A 16,099-nucleotide genomic window follows, 5' to 3' on the forward strand; every position below is an offset into this window, starting at 1 on the left:
GTCCTAACCCTTTTGAAACGAACTTACCACATTCACTTCACTACCTCCCTGTTTCAGGAATTCACATTATAAATCAGCACAAAATAGACAGTCACCATATTGGGACATAGTATGGTTTCTAAAGACCTGGCCTCTACTCATGACTTTGCCACTGACCAACTGCCTGACCCAAGGCAAGTGATAGAGTCTGAGCCTACTTCTACATCCATAAAATGGGTACAAAATACATCAGCTCCCTAGCTTATGGAAAAATCATTGGAAACTGAGAAACTGGACTTCTGCAAGGTAAAACTTGGCCCCTGGAAGATAGAACTTGGAACAATGGGTGGAAGATACAAAGAGATAGATGTGAGCTTGGAATGAGGAAGGGGCTTCTTAGCAAGAGTCTTATGGACTTCCTCAGAGGGGGAGTGAGTTAATCACTGGAGTTCTCCAGGAAAAGGCTATGTTACCACATAAGTGGTATATTGTAAAGAGAATTCTTGCTAGGTATGGGTTAAAACAGATGGCCTCTGGTATCCTTTCCAATTTTAAGATTCTGGTGTGTATTTTGGGAGGAAAGTGCTTCATAACATTATATAAATATGAGCTGTTATTGCCTGGGAAATCACTACTATCTTCCATGTGAGAAATTAAAGTAATATAGGCCTCATATTTAAATTTTAACTTGTAAACTGTCTGGAATCATTCCTTAATCTAGAATTACTTTGGGGGGGGCAGGACTTTCTGAAGTCTCTTCCAGCTCCAAAAGTCTGAGGGGATAAGACATTTACATTTCAGCAGGACTCAGAGATGATTTAAGAAACAGTATTTTGAATGAGAATAGAGGATAGGGACCAGGGTGAAGATGATCCAAGTTCAGGTCAGAGGTTTGGGAAGAAGCAAAATCAAGAGATACACAATGCAGAAAGAAGTTGTGTAATTCAGTGAAGCCCTGAAGGAATGAAAAGAGGCCACTTCACTGCTTGGGAGCAGGCAAAGTGGCAGTACCCCCCTACCCTGTGAAGGAAGTAGGGCAAGGAAGATGAGGGGTTGTGTCTTGACAGCATTCAGGGAAAGGCAAGAGCAAGGAGACCCACTAGGCCTGCTCGGCTGGGGGCTTCACACACACAATTTCTCTTCCTCATTGTGTATTCCAGGATTGTGCACACCATCTGGCAGAAGCACATTCTGAGTCAACCCCCAAGTTGTCACGGCACAGTGTGGGCTCTGTCTTGCCCTTGCACAGGATTCAAGGTAGGAGAGAAATATGGATGGGGGTGGGAGAGTGGAGCTATGGAAGCCCAAGAGCAGCAACTGATCACAGAATCCCAGACTCTCAGAGTTGAGACCTTACACACCACTTAATTTGGTCCATACCTGTAACAGAAACCCCATCAGCACCTTTCCTCATGAGAAGTCATCTAGTCTCAGATTAAGAAATTTTAGTGACAGGGGCTTCACTAAATCCTGAGGCAGCACATAATGTTGTTAGACCACTCTAAATGTTAGGAAAGTTTTCCTTATATTGAATTCACACCTGCCCTTTTCAGTCTGACTTCTGACACCATCATTCAGCTAAAATTGCCCTCTCCAAAGTCACCAATAATCGCTTAATTGCTAAATCAGATTGTCTTTTCTCAATCTTCATCTTTCTTGACCTCTCAGATACATTTGACACTGTTGATCACCTTCTCCTTCTGGACAATCTCTCCTCTCTAGGTTTTCATGAAGCTGTTCTCTCTTGTTCTCCTCCTTCTCATCTCATGTGTGACTCATTCTCAGTTTCCTTTGATGGGTCAAAATCTCTATCATGTCTTCTAGCTGTGGGTATACCCCAAGGCTCTCCTGTCCTGTCCTGTCCTGTCCTGTCCTCTCTTCTTTCCTGTCCTCTCCTGTATTTTCCTGTCCTCTCCTGTCCTGTCCTCTCAACCAGACTATAAGTCTCAATGTATATTGCCAGTCTTCATATTATGCCTTATTCTTCTCCTTTCCTCTCCCCTCCTCTCCTCTCTCTTTCCCTTCCCTTCCCTTCCCTTCCCTTCCCTTCCCTTCCCATCCCTTCTCTCTCCTCCTCAGCTCCTTTGGGTTTAATTATTATATCTGTACTAATAACTATCAGATCTCTATTTCCAGCCCTAATCACTCTCTTTAATTCCAGTGCCCCAATCAAAAACCACTTACTGGAAATTTCAAACTGGATATCACAGGTTCAGTGAGTCAGTTAACATTCATTAAGCATCCACTATATGCCAGAAACTCTGCTAAGCACTGAGGTTACAAAGAAAGGTAAAAAACCAAACAAAAACATGCTACCACCCCCAAGGAACTCACAGCCTAATGTTGGACGCCTTTAAAACTCAACATGTCTAAAATCAGAATTTGATATCTTTCTCTCCAGGACTAACCCTCTTCTGAACTTCCTTATTTCTATCAAGGGCCTCCTCTTTCTCCTAAGTCATACAGGTTTGCAAGCTCAATGTCATTTTAAATTCACTCTCCCTCATCCTATATATTGACTTGGTTTCCATATCTCTTCATTTTTCCCTCCACATGCCTTGAATCTCTCTCCTTATCTCCACTCACATAACCCCAACCTTAGTTTAGTCCATGGCTAAGTCTTATTGGACTGTTGCAATATTCTGCTAACCAGTCTCCCTGCTTCTATTCTTTCCTTTCTCCAGTCCGTCCTCCACATAGAAGCCAAAGCCACTTTCGTAAAATGCATGCTTGATCATGCCTTTAATGAATACATTCCAGTGGTTCCCTATTATCCCTAGGATGAGATATAAGTTTCTCTATTTGGCATATGATGACCTTAACTACCTCATCCCATTCTATATTTCCAATCTTCTTTTATCTTACTCTTATCCAAACCAAACTAGTCCAGACAAAATGACCTTATTGTTCCACAATTCCACCATTCTTTCTATTACACAACTGTCTTCTCTCCCATCTTTTATACTGGCAGTTCCCCATGCCTAGCATCTATTCTTTAGTCATCTCTTTTGTCTTTCAGACTCCTGAGTTTCCATCAAGGTATGATCCTCTACTCAAATCTTTCCATGGGGGCAGCTAGGTGGTGCAGTGGATAGAGCACCAGCCCCGGATTCAGGAGGACCTGAGTTCAAATCTGGCCTCAGACCCTTGACACTTACTTACTAGTTGTATGACCCTGGGCAAGTCACTTAACCCCCATTGCCTTTCAAAAAAACCAAAACAAAACAAAATCTTTCCATGATTCCCTCATCTGTTATTGGCTGTCCCACCCCACCTCTATCACCTTGTAAATACTTTGTATACAATACAGCTATCTATATCTATATCTACATATTATTTCTCTTGACAGGACTTTAAGTTCCCAAAGGGCAGATGCTGTTCCCTTTTTGTTTTTGTATTCTCAATCCCCACCATATAATAGATACTAAATAAATGTGCATTGATGGATTTATTGATTATATCCTTGTAACTTTCACTCACTGGTCCCTCTGAGGCCAATCAGAACCAGCTTAATTCCTTTTCCACATGACGGCTCTCCAAGTATTTGAAGACAGCTGCTCTATGTCACCCCTAAGTCTTAATTTCTTCAGCTAAATATTTCCAATTCACAAGCTCATAGGAGGTAGAATTGGAGGGGAAAATTAGGAGAAATCCAGTCAAGTCTCTTCATTTTATAATAATAATAATGATGATGATGATAGCTAGCATTCTGGGCAGACTAAACCAGGTTGAGGGTAACCAATAGGCCCCAAACTCATTGGTGAGTTAGGGGGATGTCTACTCCATGCATGTGAAGACTTCCCCTGATAGAATGGGCACGTGAGAACAATCTGTTCCAATAGCCGATAGGTAGCTGATGCAGGTACTGTGGGATGCTTAGAGATTGGTCAGACATGGAAAACACCAAGGCGATCCACTGCATCACCAGTTGTCTGGACATTTGTTTGGCCACTAGACTTCAGCGACTCTGGAAGAGTGAGTGAGGTGGACAACCTTGTGCAACTCTGTCTCACTTAAATCCAATTCACACATGAATCAAGAGATCACGGCATGATGTCATTGATGCTCCTCGAAAAATGAAGGAAGGAGAATAATATAGTATGTTATATTTGCCGGGCACTGTGCTAAGTGCTTTACAAATATAATCTTACAACAACCTCACAACTACCCTGAAAGGTCATGCTATTTTATAGGTGATTAAACTGAGGCAAAGTGAGGTTAAGTGCTTTGGCCAGAGTCACACATCTAGTAAGTGTCTGAGGCCAGCTTAGGTCATCTTGACTCCAGGCCCGGTGTTCTATTTGCTATGTCACCTAGCTGTCCCCTAGAGGCAAGGAAACTGAGGCCAAGAGTAGGGAAATGATTTCTTTGGAATTGTTTTTAACATCACATAGAGTAGCTTTTTGGAGGAAACCACAACAGGGACTTCGTTGTCAGTTCCCAGAGAAAATTAGAAGATCACTTCTACTTTTACCCTGCAAAGCTTTCTGCAATGTAGATTTCCTTTATGTATACAGAGTGAAACTTAAGACAGAGGTTTCAGGATGATGTCCCAGAGGAGGCAAAGTAAAAGCAGGAGGAATTCATCATTGTCTTTGGAAGTCAGGAATAACAGAAGACAACATAAATTTGATGAGCTGCGAAGAGCTTATTATGGTGGTAAGACCCACTAAGATAGCACTCCAGTATGGGAGGTGTATGGAATGAATAATGGAATGGAAGAGTCATCCTCTCTGAGAAAGGGCTGTCACTGACTTTCAGCTCCTAATCTGAGCCCAGCCAGGAAATAGGCAATCAATGTGTTGGTGAAGATTACCTCTTCTAGATCACAGAGACTGAAATGAGTTACTCTTTGCTGAACATCTCAAAAGGAATCTCAAGCCTATTGCTCTATTGTTCTGTTTTTTTTTGGGGGGGGGGGTTGGTTTGTCTTTTTGCAGGGCAATGAGGGTTAAGTGACTTGTCCAGGGTCATGCAGCTAGTAAGTGTCAAGTGTCTGAGGCTGGACTTGAACTCAGGTCCTCCTGAATCCAGGGCTGGTGCTTTATCCACTACAGCACCTAGTTGCCCTCTGCTCTATTATTCTGAATTGACTGCCACAAGCTTTTTCATTCATTGTTCTAATGATCACTAGTCTAAGGATGTTGGAGAGGTAGGTGATTCCTGTTCTAGTGTGATCTGAACTGGATGCCCACTAAGGTTTCATCTAGCCCTGAGATTCCATGGCTTGCCCAAAATCAAAGTAGTCAGCAAATGACAGAGTCGGAGTTTTAAACTAAATATTCTGACTCTGAATCTGGCATTCTTCCCAATGACACCAAGCTGCCTCGACTAATCTTCAGATAATGATTTCCTTGACTAATTCTCTCCATGACTGCCAAGGTTACTTGGGAAAGCCAGCACCCATTTGAGGAGTCAAGAAGACAGGGAATAGATTAGAATATTATTGTGTTGTTGTTGTTTTTAAAGAAGTGACTCTAGAAAAGCCCAAATATGATTTTCAAAAACCCAGTTAAAATGTACTTCGTTTGCTATTTGGGTATTCTAAGTTGAAAGAATTCTTAACTTTTTTTGTGCCTTGGATCCCTTTGGCAACCTATGAACTTCCCAGAATCATGTCTTTTAATATATAAAATAAAAGACCTAGGATTACAAATCATGCCAAAATAAAGTTATGAGAATATATATTTATTATGTTACATATTATATAATATTCTGTAGTATTTTATTATATTAATATATAATAATATATAACATCATTAAATAAATTTAAATAAATATATGACAAATGAATTCTAAATTAACAAGTTAATAAATTAAATATATGTGATATACTATATATCATATCATTATATTTATTATTATATATACTGTTTATTGTAAATAAACATTTTTATGCATGTATATAAATATATATATATATATATATATATATATATATATATATTACTAAACCCCAGGTTAGGATTACTTCATCTAAGAGATACTTACCCTTTGGAGTCTGTCAGAATAAGTGACCCTAATCTGATTCACAAGATTTTCAGAACATGGGGCAGAGAGGTGGAGGAGAACTGGGATTCTTTATTGGAGGGGAAATATTTTGGCAGATAATTTAAAAAGCTTTCTGTCAAAAGGAAAATGACAATATGTTGGAGGAAATATGAAAAAATAGGTACACTGATACATTGATGGTAGGGCTGTGGATGGGTCCAATCATTCTGGAGAACAATTTGGAATTATACCCAAAGGGCTATACAATTGTGTGCACCTTTTGACCCAGTTCTGTATCCTAAAGAGATCAGGGGAAAAGTAAAAATATCCATATGCACAAAAACATTTAAGGAAGATCTTTTGTGTGTGTGTGGTGGCAAATAATTGGAAATTCAGGGGATGTCCAACAACTAGGGAATGACTGAACAAGCTATGGCATATGATTGTGATGCAGTGCTATTGTGCTGTAAGAAATGATATAGGGAATGGTTTCAGAAAAAACCTGGGAAGACATGTGAACTGATGCAAAGTGAAGAAAGCAGAACCAGGAGAACATTGCTCCACAGTAACAGCAATATTGTTAAAATGGTCAACTGTGAAAGACTTAACTACTCTAGTAAGTACGATAGATAACCCATGACAATTTCAAAGATGCATGATGAAAAATGCTATCCACCTCCAGAGAGATAACTGATAAACTTGGAGTGTGGATGAAAGCATATTTTTTCACTTTATTTTTTCTTGGGTTGTGTTTCACAATATGGTTAATGTGGAAATATATTTTGCATGACCTCATATGTATAATGGGTATTGTATTTTTTGACTTCTCAGTGAGCTCGGGAGGGAGAAAATTTGGAACTGATTAAAAAACAGTTTTTAAAAAAGCTTTGTCCATTGACTTTCCTTCTCACCTCCTTGTTTTCCATCCTTAGTGGATGGGTTATTCTCAGCTGGTAGGTGGAGATAATTATTTAGATCTATAGTGATCAATTTTTTTCTATCAATGTGAAAAGTTCCTTGTGATAATGACAGCTGCCTAATGTCTATCACATTGGCTCAGGGTTCTTTAATCTATATAATGTGGAAAGTGGACTAGAAGTCAAAATGAGTAAATCTGGGTTCTAGTCATAGGTTCTAAAACTCGAAGGTGCCTTCAGTGCCATTTAGACCATTCCATCATTTTACAGATGAGGAAACTGAGGTCCTCGAAAGCAGCTGAGATCATTCCAGATCCTCTCTAACTTCAAATCCACTACTTTTTCTACTACCACAAACTGCCTTCTCCTCTCCCTTCCACTTACTAACCATGTGATTTTAGGGAAGTCACTGAACAACCTCATTCATTGTATCTGGAAAATGGAAATGATTCCAGCCCTGCCTACTTTACAGGTTTGAAGTATGAATTGAGTGAGATATTAAGTGTGAAAGGACTTTGTAAAATTCAAAATTCTATGGAAGTGTAAGGGATTGTTAGTAATAACTCATTGAATGATTTTAATTCCTTTCTTGAAAGGTAGAACAAATTAGAGAATACCCAGATTTTCCAATGACAAACATTTTGGCTGGATATGATGTTGTTAACACACAGGATACAGCAAGTGTCCTGGATATGAAAAGCATTATAGTCATGCTTTTAAACATTATGGGAAACCTTCCCAGGAAAGATGGGCTAGGGGATAAAAAGTAATTTCCTCGAGCCTTGGCAAGTTCCCTCCTCCCTCCTCCCCCCTGCCCCCGACCCACCCGTTTGTCTCTCTCTTTCTTTGTCTCTGTCTCTGTCTCTGCTTCTCTGTCTGCCTCTCCTCTGTCTTTCTGTTTCTCTCTCAATGTCTCTGATTTTCTGTTTCTGTCTCTATTCCCTTATCGGTCTCTGTATCTCTGTCTTTCTGTCTCTTTTTCTCTCTCAATCTCGCTGCCTGTGTCTGTCTGTCTCTCTCATTCCCTGACTTTTTCCTTCCAATTAATATGTCTTTGAGGGAAGTTAAATATTTGGGTAATGCCAACAAAGGATATGGAGGTTTTTGGAAGGAGATGGAAGGGGGAGGGTTTAAATCTTTGCTTTACAGGCTTCCAAACATGTAAGAAAATAGTGAATAATGCCCACCTTGGGGCACAAAAGTAGATATAGCTGAGGTCTTAGTAACTCCCTTTCGAGGGACATGCTCATCAAGTGAGATAGTTGGTTCTCAAAAGAAAAAAAAAAAGCCTATCAGGGGCAACTAGGTGGTGCAGTGTATAAAGCACCAGTCCTGCATTCAGAAGGACCTGAGTTCAAATCTGACCTCAGACACTTGACACTAGCTATGTGACCCTGGGCAAGTTACTTGACCCTCACTGCCCCACAAAAAAGAAGAAAGAAATAGTTGGTTCTCAGCGGTTTCTAGATTATATAAAAGACTAATGCAAAGGAAAAGGAAATGGAGAAGGAAGCCAGTCTGGACACATAGTAGCCATGTGGACGAAGTCAAACCTATTTGATCCTCAATTTCTTTACTTATAAAATAGAGGCAATATATGCACTACTTCATGGGTTTTTTGTAAAGAATTTCAGTACTCCAAGTAATTATGATTTCACCAGTTTGAATGCAGTTTTTCTTGCAATCCCTCTGTGATTTAGTAGGTAGCCTCTGAAGGTTGCTATAGCTGCTGAATTTTTTTGAACATTCATTTTTTCAACTTCTAAATTCTCTCCCACCATCTACCCTCACCTCCACCCATTGAGAAGGCATGAAACACAATACCCACTATACATATGAAGTCATACAAAACATTAGCCATGTTTTGAAAAACAACCCAAGAAAAATAAAGTGAAAAAATGCTTTAATCCATACTTCAGGTTCATCAGTTATCTCTGGAGGTAGATAACAATTTTTATCATGAATCTTTGGAATTTTCATGGGTTATTGTATTGATCAGAGTAGCTAAGTCTTTCACAGTTGACTATTTTAACAATATTGCTGTTGTTATGAATAATATTCCCCTGGTTCTGCTCTTTTCACTTTATATCAGTTCATAAAAGTTTTCCCAGGTTTTTTTGAAACCATCCCCATCATCATTTCTTATAGCATAATAGTATTTCATCACAATCATATGCCACAGCTTGTTTATCCATTTCCCCAATTGTTGGGCATCCCCTCGATTTCCAATTATTTGCCATACCAAAAAAGCTGCTATAAATATTTTTGTACATATGCATCTTTTTCCTTTTATTTTTTGGGGGATACAGAAGTAGTGATGGTATTGCTGGGTCAAAGGGAACTATAGTTTTATAGTCCTTCAGGTATAATTCCAAATTGTTTTACAGAATTGTTAAACAAGTTTATAACTCCACCAGCAATGCATTAGTTTACCTATTTTTCCATACTTCCTCCAGCATTGGTCATTTTTCTTTTCTGTTATATTAGCCAATCTGATAGGTGTGAAGTGGTACCTTAAAGTTGTTTTAATATGCATTTCTCTAATTACTAATTTGGAGCATTTTTCATGACTTGATAGTTTTGATTTTTTCTGAAAACTTTTTGTTCATATCCTTTGACCAATTATAAATTCATGAATGATTTATTTATGGCTCAGTTCCCCATATATTGAAGAAATGAAAACTTTATCAGAGAAACTTGCTATAAAATTAACACCCCTCCCCATATTCTGCTTTCTTCTTCATTTTGGCTGCATTGGTTTTGTGAAAAAACCTTTTCAATTTCATGTGACAAGAATTATCAACTTTACCTCCCTTGATCCTCTCAATCTCTTGTTTGGTATAAACTCTTCCTTTATTCATAGATATGACAAGTAATATTTTTCCATGCCCCTTAATTTGCTTTCTGTCTAAACCATGTACTCATTTTCATCTTCTTGGTATGTGGTGTGACATGTTGGTCTAGGCCTAATTTCTGCCAGACTGCTTTCCAGTTTCCCCAGTAATTTTTGTCAAATAATGAGTTCTTGCCCCTCAAATTTGAATCTTTATGTTTATCAAACACAAGATTACTATGGTCATTTACTTCCATATATTGTATACCTAATCTATTCCACTGATCCAGCATTCTATTTTTTTTATCCAGTACCAGATTGTTTTTATGATTATCACTTTGTAGCATAGTTTGAAATCTGGTGCTGCTAGACTACCTTCTTTCTTTTTTATTTCAGCAAATAAATCCATCAAACTGGTAATAAACCTTTCCAAACTTAGCTAGTCTAGTTCTCAGACTAGACATATAGTCTCTCATACTAAAAGCCTTTCCACTCATTTAGACCTGCCAGATTTTGTGTGCCCTTCTCCATGCCATAATGAGACAGAAGAGGAGGAATTTTGTATATGTGTTGTGAAGAAACTGCTTTTCAAATCTTGACTTGCTATATGCAGATGAGCTGTACTTATTATCACAAGTAAGTTTTCACTCAGTGAGTTGTTTCTAGATCACAAGGGACTTATTACAGAGCAAAGAATATGGGAGTCAGGATACCTGGATTCTTGGCCCTGTTCTACCAGTCATTGACTGCAAATCACTTCCACTTTCTGGGCTTCCTTATGTTGCTGTTCAGCAATTTTTCAGTCGTGTCCAACGCTTTGTGAGCTTATTTAGAGTTTTCTTGGCAAAGATGCTGGAATGGTTTGCCATTTCCTTCTCCAGCTCATTTTGCAGAAGAGGAAACCAAGGCAAATAAGATTAAGCGACTTGCCTGGGGTCACACAGTAAGTGTCTGAGGCTGGATTTGAACTCAGGAAGGTGAGACTCCCTGACTCCAGGTCTGGCACTCTATCCACTGCAACACCTAGTTGCCCTGGTCCTCTTTATTCTTAGATGTAAAATGAAGCAGTCAGACAAATAAGGTCCCTGTCAGCTCTGAAATTTTATAGTTTTGTGATTTCTAAAGAGAACTTGGCAGTTATGGGGCAAAGGGTAGTATTTGTGTGCCCCAAACTAATATTGTATTCTTTTGCCTCTCACTGCATGCAATTCCCCCCTCATCCCCAATCAAAAACCTATGGAATCATATAGAAAAGACAAGATATTAAAAGTACAAGATGGCTGGTTTATAGAGTTAGGGCTGGAAAGTCATTTAGGACTATCTAATCCACTCCCCTCATTTCAATGAGGATTAGAAAAGTTAAGTGACTTGCCCAAGGTCACAGAAGTTGTGACAAATCCAGGTACCACATTGTGAAAATTCTCAACTGCCTGGCCTAGAAAATGAATTAACTTGTTAAATAAACTGCATTCATTTGTGTAAATCAGAATATAAGAATAGCATCAACCCAGGATCTCTTTGTGGCATAGTAGATAGAGTGCCAGGTCTGGAATCAGGAAGACTCATCTTCTTGAGTTCAAATCTGACCTCAGACACTTACCAGCCATATGACCTGGACAAGTCACTTAAACTCCGTTTGCCTCAGTTTCCTCATCTGTAAAATGAGCTGGAGAAGGAAATGGTAAACCACTCCAGCATCTTTGACAAGAAAACCCAAAATGGGGTTAGAAAGAGTCAAACATGACTGAAATGACTAAACACCAACAAGGACTTCTGCTGGAGGCCAGCCTGTCACCCAAGAACACAAAAGAACGTGAATGGAGGTAAAGATGTGAGCATATTCAGGAAGGTTATGTATTAAAAGACCTTTCCCTTTGCAAGGGTGTATTTATAGATTAAACACAAGAGGCATCTCCCTGCTGCATTAAAAACCTACCCATCAAGGCTGAGGACTCAGAGGACCAGTAAAATCAATCTCATTGCATAAAGACAACAGCAAGCAATTGGCATGACATTTTAAGTAAATGCTATGGCCATTTGTAAATGTTCATTTTCCAGAAGACCCCATCTATTATTTGACGGCTATTTTCTTAGCATCCCAATGTGAATTCAGTCGGTTTACAGATAAGCCCCTTTGAGGAAAATGGGTATCAAGATGTAAAGTGATATAATACAGACAATTTGTTACCACTGCACCAAGCCTCTCTGTCATTATGTATCTGTCTCTTGCAAGGGCTGGAAACCACTTGGCGGTTACTGCACAGTAGAGTTAATAAGGTAGTGGAATGAATGCAACTGGTGGGGGAGGATGAAGGGAAAATAGGTGGAACAGAGGGAGGAGATAATAGCTTTACATTAGATTACTGAAAGAGAGAATGTCGGAGGACAAAAACTGAGTTACTTAGAGCCCACCAGGGTATTTCCTCCTTCCACCCTTCTACTCTCAAATATGGCAAATTAGGAAGGAGAGTTCCATTCAGGCAGGAGCCTTTCAGAGAATTCCTGACTAGCAAAAAATGGGTGGGAAGAGAAACTATAAATGGTGGGCAGTATTACCTAAGGAAGGCAGCTAGGTGGCACAGTGAATAGAGTCCTGGACCCAGAATCAAGAAGACTCATCCTCATCTTACTGAGTTCAAATCTGACCTCACACACTTACTAGCTGCATGACCTTGGGTGAGTCATTTAACCCTGTTTGCCTCAGTTTTCACATCTGAAAAGTGAGTTAGAGAAGGAAATGGCAGACCATTCTAGTATCTTTGCCAAGCAAACTCCAAATGGGGTCACAAGGAGCCAGATACGACCAAACTGCAAAATAAAATTAATCAAGGACTTGATATTGCTCCTCAAATGCTTTCTGTTTTCCTTCCATGAAAGTAGCAAGCACTTTCCAATTCAAGATTTTGAGCTTTTGAAAAATACATTTTGATAACTATTTCTTTTAAAAAATATTGGTGGCAGGGGCATCCAGGCAGCACAGTGGATAAAGCATCAGCTCTAGATTCAGGAGGACCTGAGTTCAAATCCAGCCTCAGACATTTGACACTTACTAGTTGTGTGACCCTGGGCAAGTCACTTAACCCTCATTGCCCCGCAAAAAACAAAACAAAACAAAACAAAAAAAATATTGGTGTCTTTTGTTTTTTTACATCATCAAAATTTCCCTAGGAGCTCTCCCTTCCAGAAAGCCATCCAATATAATAAATAATATATTTTTTTACATAATGACTAAGGAAGGGATAGAATTTGAATCTCAAAACTTTAAATAAAACTGTTAAAAATAAATAGTATTGGGGCAGCTAGGTGGTGCAGTGGATAAAGCACCAACCCTGGATTCAGGAGTACCTGAGTTCAAATCCGACCTCAGACACTTGACATGTACTAGCTGTATGACTCTGGGCAAGTCACTTAACCCCCATTGCCCCACAAAAAAAAAATAGTATTTTTGAAGACAAAAAAGACAAAAGAGAAAAAAAATCAGCAAAACTGATCAATACATAGCAAAATACTGGAAATAGGTACCACATTCATGGTCCTCTCACCTTTACAAAGGAGTGGTATGGATTACTATATTTCAATATAATTGATTTACATTGTAATTCTAAGTACTTTATTTTATGCTTAAATACATTATTCTGAGAAGGGGTTCATCCACTTCCCCAGACTGCCAGAAACTAAAAGGGTTAAGAACTCATGCCCAGTTCCCTTTGAATATGGAGGGAATAGACAGACATTTGTGCATTTCATTCTCTAGGGATTTCTGTTCTTCTGCCCCGCCCCTCAGGCACAAGTAACCAATCAGGGTAAGGATATTACACTGAGCCTGTGACATCCCAGGGCTCCAGTTTCTGCTGCAGCTTTGCTGTTGCTGCTGCTCTCTCTGCTTGAGTTATTGCTGGAGAGAAACTGAGGGAACCCGAGCCTCATCATTCACAGCTAACTCCAACAGCCCAGACATTTCCAGAGGAGAAATAAATAACCTCTTTGGTGAGCCTAGAGTTTCACCACAAAGACTCAGAGTGGGATTGATCAAGCTGAGCTGAGGATGGAGAAGGGATGGTAGGGCCCACTAGGAAGGGAGAAACTCAAGGCCACAGGAGGAAGAGTTAGTGGATCACAGAGGAGAGAGTGTTAAGTTTGGAGTTAGGATCTGAGTTCAAATTCTCCTGTCACTTACTATTTGCTTAACTCTGGATCAGAAATTTAACCTTTCTGTACCTCGGTTTCTTCATATGGAGAATGAGGAATGACCTCTATGGTGTAGGCTGGCGCTAGGTCTATCCCAAAATAGCAGGGTCATTTTACAGTACATTCATTTCAAGTGCTATATTTAAAAGTGTTAGTTGTGTTTAAAACAGCTGCAAAAACATGCACTGTGGGTCTTCTTTTTTTTGCTATAATTATCTCTATAATGTAAACCTAATAATTTTATCATGGCTTAAAATTTTGCCCATTTGCTTTACATTATGCTGCCTGATCTTTCTGAAACTGAATTTGTAAGATATATTTTTATCAAAGCTACTATTATACAGTGACTTGTCTTCATCATGAATTATTTAAGGTCTTGGATGTTAGGAAAACCAAACCCATGTAAAATGAGGGGGTTGAACCAGAATGTTTCTAAAGTCCCTTCCAGCTCTAAATATGTGATCCTGTGAAATTAAACTATAGTACCTAAAGTATCCTCTTCACTGTCTCAAAAGCAATGCATACTCATTTGCCTGTCTTTTAAAACAGAATCTTCATGTTATATTTGTTGTGGTTGTTCAGTCATTTTTTCAGTCATGTCCAACTCTTCGTGATCCCATTTGGGATTTTCTTGGCAGAGATATTGCAGTGGTTTGCCATTTCCTTTTCCAGCTCATTTTACAGCTGAGGAAACTGAGGCAAACAGGGTTAAGTGACTTGGCACAGCTAGTGAGTGTCCGAGTCCAGATTTGAACTCAGGAAGAGGAGTTTTCCAGACTCCAGGCCTGGCACTGTATCCACTGTGCCACCTGACACGCACCAAGATTGTTTCCTCCTTAGTGTTTCTAGAATTTATTTTTCCAGGTCCCCTTCTTTTGTTCTCCCCTCCTTGATGCATCAGGTTAGACTAGACTAGCATTTGAGGGGGAGGAAAGGAGATGAAGAGTTGGGTTTGGCTCAGGTTTACTTGATATAATCCAGGTTTTAAGTGTGCTTTTGGTTAGATGTGACTCCAGATTGATGGAGAGAATTCTGTGATGTGACTCATAACAAGTAGAGTTGTAGCAAGAGCTTTGGAGGAGAGAGATATGAGAGACAAGACACTTGTGGTGCCGGAATCTGTTGGGAACCTACTCCAGATGTGGGAAGAGAAAGAGAGGCGCAGACTTTGGAAGCTGTCTCTTTCCCCTCTTCCCTTTCTTGTCTGCTAGATATGCTCTGCATATGGTAGGTAGAGAGTTCAGAGAGGTGGTCGTCTGGTTCTGTTTCTGCCTTCCCGGTTCTAAGAGTAAATATTTCTTGTCTAATCATAAGCTCGATCAATTTGATGAATTCTGCCTGATACTGGGGGAGTTGCAATATGGTTCAGTGAAAGGAAAACCATGTTGGGAATTTAAAAAATCCAAATCCTGCTGTTGGCATTGCCATCAACTAGATGTGAGGAACATGGTTTTCTCATCTGTAAAATGAGGAAGTAGAACAAGATATTTCCAAGGTCCCTAAACAAAGACATAATAAGTCCCATTTATATATCCCTTTAAGATTGGTTAAAGCCCATACCCCACAATTCCCCTGTGAGGCAGGCAGTGCAACAATTATTATTTTCGTTTTTTTAGACCTCCTGACTTCAAGTCTAGTCCCATTTCCATTCTACCACATGGAGAAATAAAGTGGAAACCAGGGCTATGTCTTTTCTGTTAAGCTCTGAAACAAATCTGAAATTTTCAAATGAAGAGAAAGGAATGACTGCTACTGAATTCTGATCATGTCCCTCTCCTAAAAGCTGTTTCTGGTGATGCCAAGGGGGCTCTTAACTGAGTCTTCTCCTGAACCTGTCCTCTCAGTCTCCCCATTTCACTCCAAATTGAACCCATGATATATAGAGAGAGCTGACTACCTGCTCTAGGGTTCAAAACAAGGGAAGTAATAAGGCCACTGTCCTCTGCACTGGGCAAACCACACTTGGGGTTTCCTCTTTGGTTCTGGGCATGACATTATTGGGAGGAGACTCAAAACTCTACAACACAAGAATTGGCTGAAGAAATTGTGTGTGCCTAGTCTGAACCAGAGAAGACTTCCACAGAGGCTGTCTAGGCTGCTCCAAATATTATTTCAAGGGTTGTCAGATGGGAGAGGGAGTAGACTGGGTAAAAATCTAAGGCAGAGGGACAGAAATTGAACTTTTGCTATA

Source organism: Dromiciops gliroides, chromosome 4, assembly GCF_019393635.1.
Source record: "Dromiciops gliroides isolate mDroGli1 chromosome 4, mDroGli1.pri, whole genome shotgun sequence".
NCBI classification, from domain to species: domain Eukaryota; kingdom Metazoa; phylum Chordata; class Mammalia; order Microbiotheria; family Microbiotheriidae; genus Dromiciops; species Dromiciops gliroides.